A 23,533-nucleotide genomic window follows, 5' to 3' on the forward strand; every position below is an offset into this window, starting at 1 on the left:
GGAGGGAAAAAATAAATCACATGGATGTGTGTGCGCGCACACACACACACACACACACACACAAACCCCCAATAAAAGCAAGCCTCTGATTCTGTTGACACTATTTTTGGCCTTGGGTTCATGTGAACACCAGGCAAAATGCCACCATCACGGTTCCTAAAACAAATGCTCAGATTAGACAAATACATAAATGAGTCTATCTTTGGGTGTTCTGCTACTCATCCAAGACTGAAGAAGCTACTTGGATGAATAGTGAAAGACTTTAATAATAATAATAATAATAATAATAATAATAATAATAATAATAATAATAATAATAATAATAATAATAATAATAATAATAATAATAATAATAATAATAATAATAATAATAATAATAATAAGTATTTCTTTGAGCCCCTGGACCATTCTCTTTCCCAGTTGCCTATTTCCTTCAGGATCTTTCCAAATTTCAGAGCTTCCAATGGATTTTCTCCCTGATTCAGGGCAGAGATGGATACCGGGATGCTACTGGGATCTAATGTACTCCCTTGGGAGCGCAACAACAGTGGGCCATTCCACTACATCTAATGAGACAAAGGCGGGCACTGTTCTTAAGGCCCTTGCTCAGTGATTCTACCAGAGTAAAATATACACGTACATATTTATGCAAGGAGGAGGGAGAGCGTGGCATTGACTTGGTACCTACATTTCTTGCCTCCAAAGCCCAGCTGGATAGCAGGAGTTATAACGGAAAACAGCGGCACAATTAGTTGGGAGCTCTGTAGCTGTCTGCAGCAGACTGCTTGCTCCTGTCTCTCTATAGGTGGTCTCCCAGTTCATCAGTTCATAAATAAGTAATTTGAAATGTGTTCCTAGGGGAAATTTCCCTCCTTTTCTCCTGAACAGACTGTACTCATCAGTTTTCCTGTTCTCAAGGTACCCGGTGTTCTCATTTATAATGGCCAGAGGAACTGTGCTGTTCTAATTCCTGCTTCATTACATCTCCTAATGCTTGTTTTCAGCAGCTTCACAACTCCACATTTTCTTTATATATTGATAAAAAAATCCTTTGCATATATTATTTATTGGCACTTTCATGTCAGCTTTACTGCTGATTTAAATGGAATATTTTTACATACCAAGTAAGGCTGTGAAGTTAGACTCTGGTCAGAGGGTTAGATTTCTATTTAAATGATGGTGCTAGTGGCTTAGGCACGAAGAAGCAAAATCATCCTTGCTGGACTGTTTCTATCATCCATCTTCATCCTGAGTTTTCACCCTGAGATCTGCTCCCACCCCCCACTCCCATGAAGCTAGACTTTAGACAGCACCGGTCACAACTGAAAAAGATACGAAGACTGTATCAAGGGAATATGGGATGTAGACCAAAATAGCACTCCACTACACAATAATGGTACTGTGACTGAGCTCTGGAAGTAGTATATAGAGGCAATAATCACCACAGTTTATTCTTAGCTCTGCCTCTAGTTTATTTCATGTCTTATTGTGATAGGTGTTACTTTCTCCTGCATGCACATTCGGAAAAAAAAAATTCAGGTTCTTTTCAGTCTGATTACACAGAAATTTATGTATTCCTGACATATCTTACGAAATAACAAACCAGAAGAAATTCTCACCCACCAGCACTCATGAAATTCAGTAGGTACCTAAAAGTGAGAAACTGAGGGAACAAAAGTGATGGGCGGTGGGAGAGAGGTGTTCAGGCAATTGTAGAGGAGCACCACAAGAAGGTATGAGGACACAAAGATTTCAGAGTCAGACCTTTAAAAGCAACAAACTCAAAACATTTCTGTATGGATCAACACAGCTTGACAGTTACCCTTTCTTTCCCATTCAGTTTTATGGAGAAAGTGTGTGTGTGTGTGTGTGTTAGTGTGTTTAAAGAAAAAGCATAGCAAAATCAAATGGCAGAGCTTTGAAGCTACAAGCAACAAAGAGCCTGTCCACACTGGCATATAGTTATGATATAAGGTTCCCTGATGACACTGTAAGGCATGGGGGGAAAGGCCTTGTCCACCTGTGTTTCTACTTAAAATGATCCATCCTTCCCCTTTCGGAGCTGGCCTGTATCTTTTTTGCACTGGACTAGGGCATGCAGACTTCTGGGGACCATTTATTGAGATGCAAAACAGCTCTTTGTTCTGCCTTTGTGGATGACTATTTGAGTTAAAATAGATTACACTGAAGATAAGGACCTTTTAAGCACTGGACGGATTGCACTAAATTTTACCATCTGGAAAGACCCATAGTTGCCTTTTTTCTTCTTTTTTGGAAAACGAAGAGTAATGCCGTCACTTTTCAAAAGCAAAGTAACAAATGGGACCATATCTACCTTAGTGTTATTTTTTTCTGTTGTGATTGGGTTCTAATTTTAAGACTGGCAGTTCCTCACCCTTCAAGAAAGTCATCACAGGAGATGGTGCAACATTCTACAATGGTTTAATGTCTTTTAACAGTGTGGTATGAACAACAACTTCCGTGGGTCCAACGGGACCAGCAACCATCGATGTTTCAGGCCGCATCTCATGGAATCCCAGCATTTCAAAAGTGTAACAAGGGGCCATTCCAAACTTCTTGCGATTGATTGGTTTCCACATGAGATGGCTCCTCACAAAGAAAAAGTCCTGCAACATGGGTGTTGAGCTCAACTGCCTTCAGGATGCATCGAGGCAGTGGGTATCGGGTCCAGATACCCACTGTCCTTCCTTATAGTGCAAGGAGAACACATAAGGCCCTTCTGCACTTTGTAGGATTGACTTACATTCTTCTATATCTCCTGCCTCCAGATTTTCCCACTCCTCTGATCCCCAGCTCCGCTTTTCCCTCTTATACCTTCTAGCCCACTCACGTCCTTCTGCTCCTCTGTCATCAATAAACTCCCCACTATTGGCTGCCCTTTTCCCACCACAGGCTTCCTGCCTTCCGCTTTTCCTGACTTCCCACCTTCTCCTCCAAATGCCATGGCTTGGACCATTGAAGGTATTAGTGTAAAGATGGTGCTGAATCCTTCAACCCTAGATGAGTGAGGGAACAGCTCACTTCTAGGTTCAGCTATTCGGGCTGGTTCATCCTCATACCTCTCTAGCAACAACATATTTTAAAAACACTACAAGGAATAACAGCAACCACTTGAAAAATTTCCGCCAACACCATTGTCTTCAAAGCACTAGCTTGACTTATAGGAATGCACTTAATTGCTTGGTTTATTAAACATTTAGACTACCTATTAGCCAGGGTTCTTTGACAGAGGTACAGTAAATTTAAAAATACAAAATAACAATGAAACAATCAGAATAAAGCAGAGCCATAATAAAGAGGTTAGAAACCAGTGTATTACATAATAAAACAAAAGTAATACCAGTAGCAAAAATAAAACAGGACAAAACTCTAATAATACTGAAAGAACTCTTACTAATGATTTTTTTTAATTTGTCACATTGCTCAGCTGAATTTACCTTCTGTTCTGAGCTGTGGGTATGTCAGGAAAGGTCTTGTGTCTGCTAAATTTGAATGCAAGCTAATCCCCAATGAGAAAGTAGTGGACAGATGACGTAACTTTCAAGCGAGCAAAGAAGGCTGAGGAATCAGAAGCATCTAGAATCTGGTTATCATTTGTGATAGAATGCCCTAATCATGCTGGAAATCTGGCTAAACAAACAAGCAAAAGCTGCTATTCTGAAGTGTTTAATAGAGAACAGAATATGGTATGAGGTTGCCTTTCTTGACAAATGCAAAAGCACAACTGTGTTCTGTCCCTAAGCCTGTAAAAAAAAAGAGAGAGAGAGAGAGAGAGAGAGAAAAGTGAAGCAGGAAGCAGGCATGATCAGACATTTACTGATAAGCATGACTCTTCAGAGATACAGCGGCTAGTTTTCCACAGGAGGCGAAAAATGGCTTATTTTCAAGTTTTCGTTGATTTTAAGTTGAGGGCAATCCAATAAAGACATACAGAGATATTGTCAGAGAATGAGAGACGGTATTCTACAGCCGTTTCCTAACAAATCTTCTGGACAAGCTGACTCTGACTCTGCTCAGGATTGACAAGAAGGACAGCTACCCATCTACGTACATAGACACAGGTATAGTCTCTCTCTTTCACACACACACACACACACACACACACACACACAAACGCACACACACCCCTTCCTTTCCCCAACTCATTACTATGCATCTGCTTCCTCCTCTCAGTGCCCGCTGTTACCCCCACAGCACATTATAGGCAAAGCAAGAAGAATGGCTGACGGAAGAAGGAATGTGGAAGGGGTTACTTTGCCCCAGGACCCCCTTATCTAAAGTCCTCCTCAAAAGAGGAAATGAGTTGATTTGCATTTTCCTACTGAAGCATGCAGAGTGGTGGAGGAAGGCTTCTTGTTACATTATACCATAAGATATTCCTGGGTTTGCCCCCAGGCCTGTTCGCAGGCTCTCAACAGCTCTGAAAACACCTGTATGGCTCCCATTAAAATACGCGGCTGCAGACAAATCTTTTCAGAGGCTTTCAAAAGACATAGACTAATATTTTTCCTTGCTTGAGTGGGTTCCCCTCCCTTCCCTTGGTGCCGAAGGCAGAAATTAACCACTGCATGCCCAGGCTTACCCTGAGAGTATCTTCTCCTTATGAAGACTCCAGCCACAGACCGGGTCAAACTTTTGAAGAAGGTGCTGTCATAAAGAGGCCCTCCGATAGTGAACATTTGTTACTGTTTGGATGAAAAAGTAAAATGAAAACTCCTTTTGGAATTGTACTTTTAAAAAAAAATGTTGCTAGAAAGTCACTGCAGGCTAGGTTTGCTCCATTTTTCTAAAAATGCCTTTTAAGAAGCATCTAAAAACTACATGAGTTTTTAGAAACCCAAATATATAAAACCCTATTTTTTCAATGCACAAAAAAAAAATCATATTTCATTTTAATTTTATACAGCTAATAATAGGTCTGTATTTAACTAGCCCATGTGTACAAAAGCTGACTGAATAGCTCGATGGATTACATATCTGGCTGCAGAGCAAGAGTTTGGGAGTTTGATTCCCCACTGTGCCTCGTGAAAGTACAGTCAGCCTGTGTGGCCTTAGGCAAGCTGGGCAGTCCCAGGGCATCCCCAGAAGAAGGGAGTGGTAAACCACTTTCGTTTCTCTACCTGAAAAGGGCAACTATAAGTCAGAGTTAACTTGATGGTACATGATTATTAATATTACTATTATGTGTACAAAACGGTGATAAAAGTGTGCTGCTTATATACTGACCTAATGCTTTCTCTGGGCAGTTTACAATTTAATTATGCAAGCTACATATTGCCCCACCCCAGCGAGCTGGGTACTCAATTTAAAGACCTCAGAAGGGTGGAAGGCTGAGTCCGCTTAGAGCCAGCTAACTGAGCCTGGGACCAAACTCACGTCATGAGCAGAGTCTTCATCGCAGTACTGCAATTTAACCTCTGTGCCATTATATATAGTCTTTGAACAATGAGATCAGTGGAATAACAGTTTTGTCATAATTCAGTTCTACTAGACAACAGGAGAACAAACAGCTTAAACACACCAGAGTAAATCCTCTGTCCTGTTTCATATTTCCTGAGGGGTACCTCTTTCTGAACTTCAAACCCAACTTACTTTCTTGCCCTTAGAAATCTAGCTGCACTCTGTCTCCTTAACAGCTCTTCTACCGTGCCACATGCATAGTAATTAGCTGGGAATAGAGATGCAAACTTTCTGGGATTTTAAAAATCTGGTGAATGGGGAGGAATGCAATGGTGGTGTTTTTGTTTTTCTCCAGAAATTTTGAGAAAAATAGAAATCAGTTAGTCTTTAAGGTGCCACAACATTTTGCCCTCAGGTTTCTTTCTTCTTGTTTCCCCTTAATTTTGTTAATACACACTGTTTATTTTTCAAATCAAACCAAACTTGAACAACATGAAATGAGGTTATTTGTGGTTCACTTCCAATTATACTGCTTGGTATAAACTGAAATCTAAAGATAAAAACGCCGTAATTTTATACAAGCAAAACTGCACGTATACCGTATACTAAAGAAAGAGCTGCAGGCTGCTGCACCTGATGCTATTCTCCACTGATCTACCCGAGATCCCACCCTCTGAGAAGTAACAAATATGTAAAAATAGAAATTCCTTAAGTCCCATAAAGACCAAAATCCTATTGAGTTTTTATGCTGGGCCAACTCAATTGTCAAATATCTTGTTGTTACACTGCCACTGGTTAAGAAGTACAATAGCAGACAGCCACACATTTTCTTAATTTGCCGCAGTTCACCACAGGCATAACTAATAGGAATTTGGCCAAGGTGTATCATTTGAAAAAAAAACAGTCTTGCCTTTACTGGGACCTTCTTCAGTCAGAGCAAAAGTCAGTAGAATGCAGCAAGCAGCAATCCACAAGCAACTAAACCCCCATCCCGTATGCTTTTCTTGTGATAAGGGCAGCGCCCGCTAGGTGCAGAAAGGTATCTTAGTTCTGAGAGTTAGTTTATATGCCTCGGGTAGGGATGTGCTTTAGGTTCAGGAAATCTTCAGAATCCAAAGTGAAGTGTGTGTGTGTTGGGTGGGGTCAGCATTATACAGGAATTGAGTAGAGTAGGTTTCCGAGTAGTGGACAAAGTAATGGAGCAGGGCTCTGGAGAACAGGGTTTGAATCCCCACTTGGTGATGGAATCTCACGACAGAAATGGAACTGGTAAAACCACTTCTAAAATGTCAAACTTACCTTTGAAGCTCTATTAGGGTCACTATAAATCAGTTCTGTCTTGATGGCACAGAACACACACACAGAGAGAGAGAGAGAGAGAGAGAGAGGTTACAGTAGCATTAGGTATAGGAGATAAGCTGTCTCCCCAATCCAGTTTTATACTTTATTTTTCCTTTAATGGCTGCTGCTGGGTTATATTTTTGCAGCTTTTCACTGTGTATGCATTTGTTTTCCAGATGTGAGGAATGGGAAACAGAACAAAGAAGAAAGAAATCATATACTCTGTCAACTGGTGAAGTGAAGTTACTAACCACGGATATTCTGCTGAAAGTGGTAGTTGACAGGACTGAGTTTCACATTGGCAGTCAAGGCCAACATCTTTTTTTTCCACATTCTCAGATTCTTGTTTTTAACAGTCCTGACAAATAGAAATACATATGACTACTTTAAAATGTTTAATATACATAGTGATTTGGTTGTGATCTCTAAGACAAATAATTCAGACCAAGTTCTGTGCCAGTATGGACAGAAATTATTTTCTTCTATTTCTGTAGCCTGTCTTAGCTATAGATCTTCATACTGTGCAGTTCTTGGAATTCTGGGTGTGTTACGCATTGTCTTAAAAAAGTCTTTTACTCATTACAAAATCAAAAATATTATAGCATTCGCCCGCCCCGCCCCCTACATTTTCATACAAAAAAAGTGGAAATGTGTCCTTGTTAGGAACACACATAGGAACCCACCTTGTACTGGATCAGACCCTTCATTCATTTGGATCCAGATTGTGAATTCTTAACTGGCAGCAGCTTTCCAGACTGTCAAGCAGAACTCTTTTCAAGACCTTCTCTGGAGATCCGTGGTTTGAACCACTTCTTGTTGTTTTATTTGCTTATTTGTTTGGACAAAGCACTGACCAGACCCTGCTTAACTTCTGAAACCAAAGTTTTCTGTTTTCAAAGCAGAAAAGGCACAGTGCTCAGGGCTGGTATAACATTTTCCATCTTCATCATGTGCTGGAAAGGTTTTCACTCAGTCACACATGTCAGCAGTACCTGCGTGAGTGGGAGGAGATAGAAACTGAACAGATGAACACTTACTCTTTCTCCCTGGCATATACACATACAGTACTTCTTTTTAAAGTCCCCAGACAGAAACAGTAATTCTGCTTGTAAAGTAAGGGAAAGAAAAGCCACTTTCTTTCTTTTCTCCCTCCTTTTTCAAACATATAGTGTAATTGTAAAGGCTAATTATGAAATAATGTTTAAACCACTGGGACTGAGACAGGAAGTTACAAGAATGCTTTAAACTCCCAGTGCAGCAATAGAAGAATTTGATTAACTAAAGCAACAGAAGCGTCAGTGGAAGTTTTCAGTAAAACAGAGTATTCAGAATGTTTCTTTCTCTCTCATTTAAAAATATTTCTATTTATTAACATGTGGTATATAATAATTTCTGTTACTAAGTCATTAGGCAATGAAACTACTGGTTCAAGTGTACCTTTCTTCATAGTAGTTAGTCCAAAGATACACAAGGGCAATACAGATTTTCCTTAGGGATCATATTAGTGGGTTGAGTAAAGCATGCCCCGGGAGCTATACAAAGCCACCACGAGGCCATTTCTGCAAAGGGGGGGGGGCATTTTCAGTTTCTGAAAGCCTTTAGCATTGGTAGTGTAGCAATAACATCCACACAAATGAAACTGAAAGTAATCTTCACTAGCATTTGTTTTTGATTTCCAATCATTTTGACTCATTTTGGTGCTGATGTGGCTCTTGATGGGTGCTGGGGACAGAAAACTGACCTCTAGATACTCCCCCCCCCCCAGGTTTTTCACCCATCCTATCACATCTGGGTCTAGAGAGATGTCGAATCTGTGGTCATTCCACCACACAAAATGAAGGACTTTTCACAGGCAATAGAAGAAAATAAGTTTGTTACGGATTTGTTAAGACCATAGGAGATCAAACTTGTAGGATTTTAGAGAGGATGGGATGAATGGGCTTCATTTAATGGTCACTTTTAACTTTTGCAATGGAAGGCACTAAATGGAGTGGATGATTTTTGCTACCCCAGACAAACAGGGCCAGCCCCTTTCTTTGAAATTTCCTATTGTAGCCACTAACTTGAAAAGTAATCACTGCCCCATATATTTCCACAGCTGGACAAACTCAAATTGATCTCCAGAGATGGGCCAAAGGCCAGGCAGAGTATGGCAAAGACCTCAGGTGACATATGCAGCAGTGGCGGCAGCACCTCTCTATACCCACCTAAACTATCTTCAAACTAGCTTGCCTTGAAGTTCAATGGAGAAGATTGTCTCAATGTTCCTTTTTTTACTGAAGTAAAATTCAGCTGCTGGCCCAGTTCATTTCTGTAGTAAAATGGCCTTGGGAGAGCTGCCATCTTGTCCTTTGACTCAGACAAGAAACAAATGCTGTCAATCTGGGCACATTCACTACTTCCTGATCCACCAAATCCCAAGCAATCACAGGACTTAATGGGTTTACAAAATCTCACCCCCCATTTGGTTCCCATCGGTATCCTTCAAAACATCGTCGTGATAACAAAATGGCAGTCCTGTGGTAGGAAGGGAGAAGACACATTTTATCTACTGACATCTAATACACAGAATTCCAACCTGCATACCCCCTGGTCTCTGCAATAAAGGAGAGTCAAAGGTTTTGTGGAAGCCAGCGGTCTACCCAAATGTTTCATATCTTCAAAAAGAATCTTCCAGTGGTAGAATCTCTACAAGCTTTGAAGAGTTCAAATGTTATCCGTGTTAAAGAAAGCATAGATTGACTGGAGGCATGAGACAACACTGATTCAGCTCCTGCAGACTCTGCTCTATCATGTGTATAACACTGGAATGCAGGATCAAATCATCTGGGATGCTAAGGCAACTTTAGCATGGAAATAGGGTTATTCTTTCCTATGCATAAAAAAATCTTCAGTAAGGAGATACAAATGTTCCAGTTCAGTTCAGGAAAATTTAATGTGACACAATCTGCTGTGAAATAAAGCAGAAAATTAGAGGTTTGCTGAAGTCTTCATTTAAATGAGGGAAGCCAGGTCTACAGTATTGTCACAGTGATGCACAAACATCAGCGGGCTCTTTTTCTCTTTTTAAAATATCTGTGAACTTTTTAATGTATTCAAAAAATATATGCCGGCAAGGTGATACATCTGGGGGTTGGCCATTTGCTTCAAAACAGAAGACCCAAAATACAACATTTATGTTCTTTCGGTGACTGGCAAAAGATAGCCTCTAAACACAAATGATTTGGGTTTTTGTTTTTTCAGCAGAGAGATCAAACTGAGAAAATGGAGAAACATGGATTGGGGACCTTTCAAAAAAATTCAGGCTTTTCTCAGTGCCTAGGAATGGCTGGCTGGGAGATGGGGGCAGCTTTTGCCCACAAAGGAACGGAAGTACCACCTGTGGTTTATCTTTTGGGCGAAGCCTTCATGGCTGGGTTGACTTGTTCCCTGGTACTCTGCTAATGGGGAAATGACTTCAGTTATGTGTGAAGGGAAAGGGGGCAAAAACTGCTCTTCATGAACACTGGAGAGAATTTGAAGCCTGATTGGCAGATCTCAAAAAGTCTAGAACAGTGCTTCCCAACATTGGGTCTCCAGATGTTCTTGGGCTGCAACTTCCAGAAACCTCAGCCAACACAGCTAGCGGTGACGGCTTCTGGGAGTGTTAGTCCATCTGGGGACCCAAGATTTCTTTCTTTCTTTCGGGGATTATAATTTCTTTCATTTTGCTGCTGTCTGGCCACCCTGCTGCTTCCTGGTAGATTCAAAGAAGAGAAATGAAGGCATCAAGTGGTAGGGGAGACCCAAAACCAAGTTGAGAGGAAGATAAGAGAGAGGACTGTACATAATTCCAGCCAGTCAGACTCCCTCTCTCCTCACCCATTGCTGTGGCCGGCGAACATCCTCTCTTGTGCCCCAAAGGTTACATGATGCTACTTTTTCCTAAAATCATTACACAAAAAATTGAGGGGTGTCTTATACAAGGAAGTAAGATGAGAACACAGAGAGAACAAAACTGCCCATACTTTACCTCTGTAAACAGGGTTCCTTCAATCATGAGGCTTAACTTCCTCCAAACACCAGCCTTATGGAACTGACATCAGCTGAACAAACCAATTGGAACACACCTCATTGGAGGTGGAGCCTGTATGTTCAGATGCAACAGGGACCTATACTTTCTGCGTGTTCTGAGTCCAGAGGCTGGATATTCAAACTGAGTGTTCTTATTTTTTTCGGTTAAAAAAGGAGAAGGAGAAGATGTTCTATCTTCATTGTGTTTGTTTGGGCAGCATCTGAACATGGAAATGCGTCCTTTGCCTCAGGCAGCACAATATTTTGGGCCAAGCAAGAAGGCAAGCTCATTAATCTCCATATTTGCTTCCTTCTCCTATTCACCATGACTTGCTGCCACCAGACAGTATGATGGATGAAGTTTGGATGAAAATCACAAGTGGGAGAGGGTGTGCTTGGTAAGCCTGGTCCAAATTCAGGTTGGCTGGAAATAAGCTGGGCTGTTTCCCAGTCCTGAATAGTGGGAGTACTTTCTTTTTTGCATGAATTATATAAGATTTCTCCTCCGATCCAATTCCGCCTGAGAGAGCTCACCCATTGCTCTCTTAGGCACGAAAGAAGAGATTGCCAAAACTAGAGAGAGAGAAATCCAGTGTGCTGAAATTATAGAGTCATATAGTACTATAAGGCTACAAACTGTTATATTTTCTATTGTCTTAGTAATGCTAATTGTCCTAAACAAAAGAGCTATTTAGACTAATTATTAATAGCAATTGTGGAAAATCAGAAAACAATCTTGCATAACCTGGGCAGCCAGGCAGCTTTATCTGTTACAATGTTAACGAGATTGGCTCATTTGCATATTTACATATTCCCCCCTCACATATGCAAATACATTTTTCTTTAATATGTATTTATTTATTTATTCTCTTTAAAACCTCTGCACAAAATTTGAAAAAAAAAAAAAGATTGTTACCCCAGAGCCCAAGAGTTGTGATGTTAAGTTTCCTATAATAACATCTGTTTGTCGTGTATAAATCCAAACTGTTATGCTTTTTAGCAGTCATTAGTGGAGATCTGTGATTATGGAACTACTCTATGGACCTCCTCTGCATGGAACGGAAGCAACGTGTACCTTATTCATGTGAGCTCTAAGTACCAGATCTGCTCTGGCGTCTTCCGTTCTGCCTCTTCCAAGGAAAATCAGAAAACTGGGAACGTGACCCTAAAGAACAAGTAATATGATAGTAAAAGGGCCAGAGATGGTGAATTTGTAGTCTTGAGAACATGGTTGGATTCTACCAACCCAGATGCCATGACTGATGGTCAAAGTTTATGAGAATTGCACTCCAGCAATATCTGGAGGTCAAGAGCCTCCTCACCCCTCAACAGTGGCCAATACCCTGAAAAGAAAATAAGACAAGGGAGAAGTTTAACAGAGGATCCCATCATTAGAGTGGCAGCATGGAATACAGATATGTACCTGCATCAATCCCAGTGAATTCCAGAGAAAACCGAAAGAGCTTTGTGGGATCCAGGTCTTAAATCCTCAGGTGGCTCTTCCAACATTGCATGTACTGTAATGTTTTACCTTACACCTTGAGCAATGCCATTTAGCAGCAGTTAAGCCCCTGAAGTCCAAAACACAGAGAGTGACATCAGAAGGAGAAGAGCTTCACTAGTATCAGTATTGGGGTGTTTTTGCGGGTTGTTTCCCCTCCCCCCCCCTGCACTCCTTTCCAGGCTGATTTATGGACTGACCGAAGGAAGTTTCTTCTTTGAAAAGGAAAGAGGGTTGGACTTGCATCAGAGCTCAGCATTCCTCTCCCTTCCTCCAGATCCTTCTCCACCCACACACTGGGAACTGGCTGCTTGGACTATCAAACTGCATTTGGAGATGCTCCAGTTTATTCTATGGGAAGAAAGAGAGGGAGCGAGGGGAGGAAAACACTGCTTCGTATTTGCTGATATTTCCAACTCAGTTTAAATCAGCTGTCAGATTGCATCAAGCAGAATTCTTTTATAGTGGTTTTCCATCATTTTTTTATTATTATTATTTTGTCCCCTTCAAACAAACTTTCTCCCCCTACTCCCTGGTTATAAAGTTAATTTCAATCTCTTTGTTCATTCTCCTAATCTGCAAATTACATCCTCCTGTAGCCTGATTACGTACCATTGGAAAAACAGGCCTTCTAAATCTTCTCCACGCACACTCGGCTTCCAGTTTGAATATTCTCCACATTATCTTGATGACCTTAATCTAATTCCCTCCCCCACAACCTGCCCTCTCAAGAAAGCAGTGAATACACGTGCAACATTCAGCATGCTGACCCAGAAATTAGGAAAGCGCAAAGTCCGTTTGAGCTGTACCCTTCTCCTCCACCCTCAAGCCAGTTCCCTTTCATTTTCATTCTCCCTCCTCTGAACTGTCCACTCACAAAGTAGGAAGAAACAGAATTACAGCAAAGAAGGGTCGTGTGGATTAGAGATCTGGGAAAGCCTTTCCTAGGATTTATTATCTTTGATGCAATATTGGGCCATGAGGATACTCAGTTAAGAGACCAAGAGTGAATAATAATTGAAGATCTGGTGACTAGCTAATCATCCTCATCCTCATCTTAGAACTGCAGAGCTAAAAGGGACCTTATGGATCATCAAGTCCAGCCCCTGTCAAGGAGACACAGTGGGGAATCGAACCCCCAACCTCTGGCTCCGCAGCCAGAGACCTAAACCACTTCATTATAGTACAGAATAATTTCATTGGGTACTTTACTGGATTTTTGTGTTTTAATTCTTTGTGGTCAAGAAAATCCTTTTTACAGGACCCCTAATAAATGAAATAAATTTGTTCCATTGTAACGCAGAAAACAGCCCCCCACCAAAAAAAAAAAGTTAGAGAAAATATTGAGCAAAAGGAATATTTCAAATATCTCAGCAAAATGATGGCAATCCTGATTCCTATTATAAATGGGCTACAATGGGTTCCTTGTATCTGTTGGTTGGACATGTGCTGAGTGAGTCAGTGTAGTGGACATACAGCCTCAGACACCTAGACATGTCATAGATCTATTGTTGTTGGATCTTTTGTGGCTGAGCACTATTTGATTCTCTAAGATCAGCACCTTGTTCTGAACCAAGCAGGTCACTCCTTCAACTAAGAACAATGCTGCAACCCACCCACCCCATAACTCAAAAAGAGCTATCAATCTGCAGTCTTTTCCATGTTCAGACTCAATGAGGTTTCTTGCACTGAATCAAAATAAGCTGCAGGCTCCACTCTGTATGTGTGTTTGTGTTCCTCTGTGAATGCCTTCAAGTTTCAGCTTCACAACTCTACTTTCCCAGAACCCAACCGTTCTGGTTTCTTGGAAGCTGCCCAGCAAATCATGAGAATGATGCTCCTGGATTGCTGGTAATTGGCATCATTTATAGTTGGAAAAATGATGTTGTCCGGTTGTCTTCACAACTTTGACTTTCATTCATGATTGATGTTATTGGGGATCAGAATCATTCCCCATGAACAAGGAATTTCTAAATTGAGGTTACTTTTAATAACACCGTGTGTGTGTCATCTGTTTTTGGAACTACCCCCTAAATTGCTATGATTTTGATGATCCTTATATTACATTCTTTTGTTCACAGAGATGGGAAATAGAGTGCATGTTTTATCCTTCCAAAGAACATTTGAAGGTGGTCCCTTGCAGGCTCCCATTACTGCAAACATGCTGCATTAATTATTCCAGAATGAGAGACATAAAAAACATAGGATCAGAGAGTGCTGGTAAAGCTGGTGACAAGAACACATATGCCACCAAAGATGGTTCTACTCGTATTTTTTAAATGTTATTTCTGTGGGAACACAGTGACCAGGAAAAATGTGCACATATTAATACTTTCACAGTGCAGAAATCAGACTGAAAGAATGGGAATAAGTATCATGTGTTCACTTAGCAGGCAGTACAATGCATTAATTCTACGGAATCAAATGATCTGTGACCAAGGTTCTGAGCCTTGGGTTACCAGATGTCCTCAGACTATAGTTCCCAGAAATCCTGGCCAGCACAGGTAGCAATGAAGGTTTCTGGGCGCTTTAGTCCAGGGATTTCTGGGGACCCACATCTGGGAACCACTGAGTGAGACAGTAGAGATGAAACTCTTCCATGATTTGTCTGCTACTGTTAATTAAAAGCAGCTGCCAAGGTGACCATATCGTTACCCCCGTGGAATCGTCCCAATTTAAATCTATTCTGAAGTTGCTATATATCCTACATGGTTAAATGTACATTTACCATATGCCCATTAGAAAGTAGGAGCAAAAATGGAGCGCCACCTCATCCAAATCTCCCAAATACCCTAAAGGCAAAGGTTACTATGGGCATCAGGATAGGGTAGCAGGTTGGGTTGACTTATGGTCTGAACTGGGAGCTTGTGCAACTTAGATTGGGTGAAGCTACACCTGCTGAGTGCTGCAATCCAAGAGATTATCAGCAGAACATAAGACTGATGTAGCTTCACTCAGTCTTCATTACACAGGCAAGTCAACCTAAATTTAGCTGAACCACTGAAGCCGAAGAAGTACTGGATACTTCCTTGTGCCAGATCCATAAACATGGCACTGCTTGCACAACAAAGTGGGAAAAACAAACATCAAAAACTTCTGTCTTGGCATCAATTGCAGTCTATTGGTCCAAGTACAGGTCTAATATTTTTTTTAGTTGAGACTTCTGAGTTTTATGATTCCAACCCTTTTTTTTTTCAAATCTGACAATCACTTCTGTATAGTTACTTTTCTGTACTTCCCATTATATCACACCCTATTGTGTTTTTTTTTTTGGGGGGGGGTTGTGACAGATTCAGATTTTCCTGGCCTATATTGCCATCATGACAACTATAGCCACAATAGAAAATCTCTATTGTCATCGTTTAAACAGTGGTTTTAAAATTCCTGTTTGAAAACTGACTGAAGTGATGTGCAGCTAAATAATGAAATATACCTATTTTTCATGTCTCTCTAGTGTTCATTGTTGCACTTTCTTTGGTCTTTGCCTATTTCAGATATCTAACACATTTCCTTAAAGTCACAAGTGAGAATGTGTGGGGAAGCTGATGGAATTCTGAACCTACCTAGATCTCATGGAAGGGAGCTCAGCCCTAGGAGATTCAGTTTCCTCCCAGGCTGTGGAAGCAAGCCTAAACTAAGATGCTGTTCTAGCTGAAAGCCAAAAAAGAGAGAGAGTTTGGGTGCAAGGAGGCCTCCTTGGAGATATACGCCTCATTGGGAGACAGTGGTCTCCTCAAGGGAGGAAGCTTGCTTGCTTGCTTGCTTGTCTATTACACAGTTCTAGGGACTTGTAAGTACAATGGAACTTAATCCATTCCAGAAGATGGTCATAATTCAAGTTGGTCATAACTCAAATCACCATTTCCCATAGGAATGCATTGAAATGCAATTAATCCATTCCAGTTGTTTCTTTGGTTGTATCTCAAGGCACCGGTCACAAGTCAAAGCATTAGTTCCCATAGGAACTAATGCAAATGTGGTTAATCCATCCACTAGGGGGAGACTTTTTTTAAACCTAAAATGACTTAGGTTAAAAAAGGGGGCAGGAAAGGAGGGAGGGAGGGAACAATGGGGAAAAGAGGAAAGAAAGAAGGTCATCACTGGGGCACACAGATCCCTCAGACAAAGGTTTGTGCTTTTAGGCACAAAAAGAGAGAGGACAATGGGGGGGGAGAGTTTGGAGTCTAAAACACCTTTTAAACCAAACACATTTTAAACCAAACACCTTTTAAAACAAAAGAGAGATCCCCCCACCTTAGAAACACACTAAAAACACACTGCAAGAGCCATCAAAGCACAGAAACATACCCCCCCAAGAATTAAAACAACCCATTCCAGCAGGGACTAAAAAACACATTGCAAGACCCATCAGAAATGCAATTAATCCATTCCATCTGGGAAAAAAAAACCAATAAAAAACATACTGCAAGACCCCATCACAGCATAGAAACATAACCCCGCCACCCAGCCCAAACCCATGGTGCAAAACCCACCCAGAAAAGGCAGTTTTAAAAAGCAAAAAGCAGTACTTTACCAGGCAGTCCAAAGCCTCCTCTGAACACACACTCTCTAACTGCTAGGGTAGAAGAGCTACAAAGAAGCAGCCTCTTCGCCAACCAACAGTTAGCAGTTCAAATTTCCTTGCCTTTTTGCCCACCTTTTTTCTGGTCATAACTCAAAGCTCTGGTCTCAAGTCAAAGCAAAATTTTGCGGCCAGAGCTAGTCGTTACTCAAATTGGTTGCAAGTCAGGACATTCCTAAGTGACGACACCACTGTGCTTAGAGCAAAATACAAAAGCCACCATATAAAGACACAAAACAGCCAACAGCAGCATAATACTTTTGACTCAAATACGAAACAGACCAATTTATACCAATAAGTTCAACTTTGATCTCTAAGGAAACCACATCACTGACAGAGAGCTGCCATTTAAGCCTGTGTCTTAAGGAAAGAGGTACTGCGTGCCACAATGTGTTATAAATCTGCTCCAAAAGGGACTTAGTGCGCTGAACAGAGGTTTCTCCCAGTAAACACATTCCAGATATGTCTTACAAAAAGCTAGTCTTATTCAAAGAAAGAATGTGTAAACTAGTTTTCACTATTTGGGTCCATTTGGGTAAAATTGAGACTTTAGACTTTCAAAAGATAGTAGGATTGAGAACTGCAGCATCAGATAATATTAATGGTAGTCATAATGTTATAAAACAGAGGGGAAACTGGTCTAAGATGTTCACTTCTGTGGGGAAGATAACATGGCAACTTCTCAACAACTATAATTATACAGTGACTAGCATTACCATACAATGCTGTCACAGTGGAGGTGCCTTCTCGATGGCACCATTCATGCATTTTAAGGCATAGTAATAATTTTAAAAAAACATTATTAGTAGTTGCCCAATAATTGTTAGACTCCTTCCCCCTAGAAATCAATCAAAGTCTGGGATATTTCCAGAAAGAGCTGTGGAGAACTCAAAAAAGGTGCGAAGTGAACAATTCTAATCATTCTGACCACAGCCTAGCCACTCTTATATCCCAGGGAGTTGAACAGCAGATTGAATATGTGCATGCAGTATTTTCATTGAAATCAATGGGGCTTTAAAACAGTTTGTCTTTGACAAGTTGTTTTGTTTGTAATGACGTTATTAACCACCATGGTTAATGCAGTAATGTATCGGAACTGAATAGTAGCACTTCAGCTGTAATAATTTTAAGTAGGGGTCACAGCCTCTTACATTTTACAAATAAGGGTTCAGAAAGAATTTCATTTAGTTTGCACATATATACAAGGTTACCACATGGATGCTTCCAGAAGCAAGGGAAAACAGCTGTCCTATGATTTTTGCACTTCTCCACACTCTCTGGTGCAAACTGCCTCAGCAAAAAATTGTGTACAGAACAATGCTCATAGGGGAGGGAAATGTGGAAACAATCATGTGCATATTAACGAAAGAAATGCATGCAAGAGCATTCTATAAAGGGAAGCTGCAAAAAGGCACACACGTGGAGTAATGTACACAAAGACCATAAACATTTCTGTACTGACTTTTTAAAACACTACAGATTCATGCAGGACAAAATAAACTGAGGGATGAAAGCAAACAACAAAAAACGACATGTTAGTCCTAACCTATCTTATAAATATTTCTGAGGGATGTATCTATTAAATATTTCTGAGGGATATATCTATGTATGTGTGTGAAGATCACTGAAATGTTAAAACTTAGAGACACAGAACTTTGTATGGATACTAATGTTTTTCCCAATGTAAATACTCAGATTGGTTACACCTTGAAACCAGTTTCCCCCAGAGTCCCTTTGGTTGATTTCCCCCCCTTCATTCTGAATTATATCAGAAACTGCAACAGCTAGAGAAACAGAATTTTGAATGGATATACTACTTATTTCCCAATTTTAATAACTTTCTTCGTTATATCTCAAAGGTGATTCCTCTATTAATGGTTTCCAACCATGGTTTCCCAGATATTCTTTGACTAAAACTCCCAGAAGCCTTCACCATTACCTGAGCTGGCCAAGATTTCTGGGAATGGTAATCCTAGAACATATGAGGACCCAAGGTGGGGAATGACTGCTCAAGAGCATGGCTTGTTTGTTTGTCCTGAAATTTCTCTGAAATGAAAAGAACTAGAAACTTGAAAGTAAACAGGCGCAATGGATTTCCTAACTTCCATAAATGGATTCTTAAATGGTATCTTAAATCCCAAAGCACTGCCGAACTGCTGATCATTGGCTTCTGGGTAACACCGACCTGATCACAGGCATTTGCTAGACTCTTCTGTTAAATTCACACCTTCTGAATGAGTATGATAGAATAGCAAGCGCAGAGTTCAGAGAGTGACAGTAAAAGAAAGAATGGGGGCAGGCAGGAGAGAGGAGAAAGAACACTGGGATGAGGATGGGATTACTGGGCTTTTAAGACAGGGTGAGTGCTGGGGTGAGTCAGTACTGAGATGAAAAAAGAAAAAAAAGAACTTTTTTAAAAAAAAGTTGAGCTGAGGGGAAAAATAGAGGCAGAGAGAAACTATTGAAGTGGGAGATAAAACTACTGTAATAGGCTTCTAACCTGGGCGAAGGCAGATACATCCACTAGGCGTAAATACTGTGCACATCTTTATTACAGTACGTATTTCAAAACTGAGAAGTAACCGTATTGGCCTTCCTCTTCTTCCCCTTCTCCTTGTCATTCCAATGAAGCTGTCCAAAATTCTGGTGTATTTTTTTACTGGTGTACAGACCTTTAACCACACAGGGCCCACTGGAAACTACCTTTTCTTAGAAAGCAGCGCCATCTAGCAGGGAAAAAGACAAATGCTTGCTCACCGAGCAACAATAAATTAAGCCCTTGGATTGCAAAACATTTTCTGAGAATATATAATATGGAGGGAAAAAAATAACTTTTACTTGGCAATATGTTGGAACATTCTGAGCAGCCTTTCTCTGTGCATGGTTTTTATTTGATTTAGAATTATTTGTCAAGGTGTTTCACAGGGTTTTTTGTAAACTGTCGGTATGTTTGCAACATCTTCATTTAGAAGTGTGGAACTTGTTATACATACAACTCCAGAACACTGTATTGCTTTAATCAGTGATTCAAATCAGAAGCTCATTCAACCATGTTTAATGTGTGCATTAACTGCAGGTGTAAACTGTGGGTCTTAAATCCAATTTCAATCAAAGTTGTCACTTTATAAAGCTATTGATTGTTTATAACAATGTCATGCCGATTCTTGTCAGATATTTTTAGAGTATTTCTCCTCCCCAAGCAGGTGATATATCTGTGCTGCTTAGACCATTGAAATTAATGTTTCACCAATTATCCTCAAAAAATCATCCCATCTCTGAGGATGAACAATGGGAAATATTTAGGAGGAGGGGCAAGAATTATTTGTCACTAAATCTCTGTGTATAGACTCTTCAGCATTTGATCTGTGGTTTCTTCAAGCATAAGAAAATGCTAGAGAAAACGGGTGAATAAGGCTAATCAGAAACTGATTCATATTTTATTCAATTTTTTTCACTCCCAAACAAACCCAAAACAGATTTCCATGGATTCTGGATCAAGTCCATAATTAATTTATTTGAAAAGTTCACACTCTTATCACAGACAATTTGCTAACAGGACCAAAAGGGGGAAAGGGGGGAGATAGTTATTGGATCAATATTTCATTGTGGATTATCTTTGCAGCTGTACAATGCCCAGCTCTGCTTAAGCCGTATAGCCTCACTGAGCTTTTCCAATGAGCCACAAACACTCTTTCATGGTTATACTTGTGCTTTCAGCTTATCAGGTCATAAATATCTGCACCCTTTCCCAATGGTCACGGCAGTTCATACTTCCATTTAATATAAAATCCCGCGGCTGCTAAATCTTGAAAACCAAATTCACCCAATTTCAAATTGTAAGACTTAAAGGAATCAATTATTAGAGACAAAGCAGATATACTTTGGTAAACCAAGCAGCCCTGCCCTTTGTTTCACGAGATATATGTTTTCTTTCACAGTGGCCCTGCTCCCAAATACTCAAATTGATAGAACCTCCGTATTTAACAGGTTCGTCATTTTGAAACTGGTAGCTCAATATAGTCACACGTAGTCTGCAATTCTTTTCCTCTTAAAGAGCTATTCAGAAACCACAGACAACAGCATAGTCCAGCTAAGTTTAAGTGGCTGCTGAATTTCCTTTCAGTACAGTGAAGGCCTTTAAAAATTAAAGCAGAGCCAATACAATGAACTTCGCTTGCATACTTTAACATTGCACATACAACGGCACTCCCATGATATATATACTGTGTATATATATATATATATATATATATATATATATATATATATATATATATATATATATATATATATATATATATATACAGTATATATATCACCCATTCTTTTACTGCTGCTTGACTCAATTACTAAACTTATTGCTTAGCATTTTAATGTTGCTTTATTTATTACATTTCTATGTTTTTCCATAGCTGATGTCTCCTTTGATATAAACAGAGCTAAGAACTTTAGGAAGAGCAAGAAAAAGAAATGAAAAAAATTATTTACGAAAAGCAATCAAAAATGTTTGATTTACAAACAGTGTGTTATGTTTAAACATGCCTGTTTGTCACTCTTGTAAATATATATGCAGTTATAAGAGTGATGAGTGATAAGACAGAATTTTTTAAGCTTCAGCCTTCTTCAGTTGCTCTGGTAAAAGTAGTCTGTTTTGCAGCTAACAATTACAGAACCTACTGTATTTTTCGCTCTATAAGACGCACCTTTCCATAAGACGCACTGATTTTTTAGGAGAAGAAAACAGGAAAATATAATCTGTTTTCTTCGCTCCATAAGATGCACAGACTTTCCACCCCCCTGTTTTGTGGGAAAAAAGTGAGTCTTATGGTGCAAAAAATACAGTATATTCCAAACCAGGTGGATGATGTTACATGTTGTCCTCTAGGTCAGTGGTCCCAAACTTTGGGCCTTCAGATATTCTTGAACTACAACTCCCAGAAACCTTCATCACCACTTCTGCTGGCCAGGATTTCTTGGAGTTGAAGTCCAAGAACATCTGGAGGCCCAAGGTTGGGGACCACTGCTCTAGGTAGCTGACCAGCTTCAGGCCCTTTTGGATGAAACTAATGCCCTAGATACATTTCAATTGGGCTTCAGGCCACGCCACGGTACGGAAATGGTATTGGTCTCCTTGTTTGATTACCTGCTGAGGGAGGCCGACAGGGGCAAAATGTCTCCATTGGTCTTTGTCGATATCTCAGCTGCCTTCGATACCATCATCCATAATATCCTCCTGGGGAGGCTCTCCAAGCTGGGAATCGGTGGTCTGGTGGTTGCCTGGTTCCAATCCTTCTTGGAGGAGAGTACTGCTTGGAGAAAGTGTATTGGCTCTGTGAAATCTAAATTATGGGATTCTGCAGGGCTCGATTATCTCCCCAGTACTGTTTAATATCTACATGAGGCCGCTGGGTCAGGTCATTAGGGGGGTATGGGGCTTCGTGTCATCAGTACACTGATGACACCCAGCTTTACATCTCCTTTTCTCCAACAATAGTGGATGCCATTTCCTTCCTTCAGTGCTGTCTGGAAGCTATATTGAAATGGATGAAGTTGAATGATCTGAGGCTGAACCTGGACAAGACGGAGGTCCTGAGGGTGGGTGCCCTGACATTGGTGGTTTGGGAAATTCCCTCTCTTTTTTGGGGGGGTGACTTTCACCATGAAGAGTGAGGTTTGCAGCTTGGTCGTCCACCTGGATCATGTGCTTACCATGGAAACCCAGGTAGTATCAGTGGTCCGCACTGCCTACTTCCATCTTTAGCAAATTGCCCAGCTGCGTTCCTGTCTTGATGTAGGGGCCCTTACCACTCTGGTCCATGCACTTGTAGTCTTGAGATTAGACTACTGTAATGCGCTATATGTGGGGCCGCCTTTGAGATTGATGCGGAAGCTTCAAATGGTGCAGAACGTGGCGGCCAGACTTCTCACAGGGGTGAGAAAACATCAACATATCTCCCCTACTCTGGCTGCCTTGCATTGGCTGCCTGTTCATTTATTTCAAACTACTGTACTAATGGTGACATGTTGTTGTTGTTTAGTCATTTAGTCGTGTCCGACTCTTCATGACATATAAAGCCCTAGATGGTTTAGGACCTCAGTATCTGGTGGAACGCCTCCTCCCACCTAGATCTACAGAAATCACTCACTTTAGTCAATATGAGTGGCTGAGGGGCCTAACACCAAGGGAGGCCTGAAGAGAAAGAACAAGAAACCGGGCCTTTTTGGCAGTGGTCCCTCACCTCTGGAACAATCTCCCCGCAGAAATTTGTCTGGCTTCCACGCTGGGTGTTTTTAAGAGCAAACTCAAGACCTGGCTCTTTAGGCAGGCTTTCCCTCCTGTCAATACCTAACTTACCTTGCCATCTTCAACTGTGTTAATGTTGTTGTTTTGTTTTATTTTATTATTACTTGAGTGTTGTTAGCTGCCCAGAGTAGACTTCGGTCTAAATGGGAGGGGTACGAATAAATAAATAAATAAATAAATAAATAAATAAATAAATAAATAAATAAATAAATAAATAAATAAATAAATGTATGTATGTATGTATGTATGTATGTATGTATGTATGTATGTATGTATGTATGTATGTATGTATGTATGTTCAGGCTATCCGGTATTAAGGTAACCAGTCTGT

At 40.5% G+C, this 23,533-nt stretch overlaps 1 long non-coding RNA gene across 4 annotated transcripts in view; it reads right to left on the reverse strand.

Moving 5' to 3' along the window:
• Positions 1–23,533, reverse strand: part of LOC140704444 (uncharacterized) — a 50,135-nt gene that overhangs the window by 5,050 nt on the left and 21,552 nt on the right. The window contains exons 1-5 of one of the 4 annotated variants that reach the window (XR_013541815.1): positions 11,891–21,577; positions 8,970–11,388; positions 7,446–7,754; positions 6,721–6,755; positions 4,604–4,706 (exon numbers count right to left, since the gene is read on the reverse strand). This is a non-coding gene — a long non-coding RNA (uncharacterized LOC140704444). The other 3 variants (XR_013541816.1, XR_013541817.1, XR_013541818.1) reach the window with 3 other exon arrangements.

This window comes from Pogona vitticeps, chromosome 2 (genome assembly GCF_051106095.1).
Source record: "Pogona vitticeps strain Pit_001003342236 chromosome 2, PviZW2.1, whole genome shotgun sequence".
Lineage (NCBI taxonomy): Eukaryota > Metazoa > Chordata > Lepidosauria > Squamata > Agamidae > Pogona > Pogona vitticeps.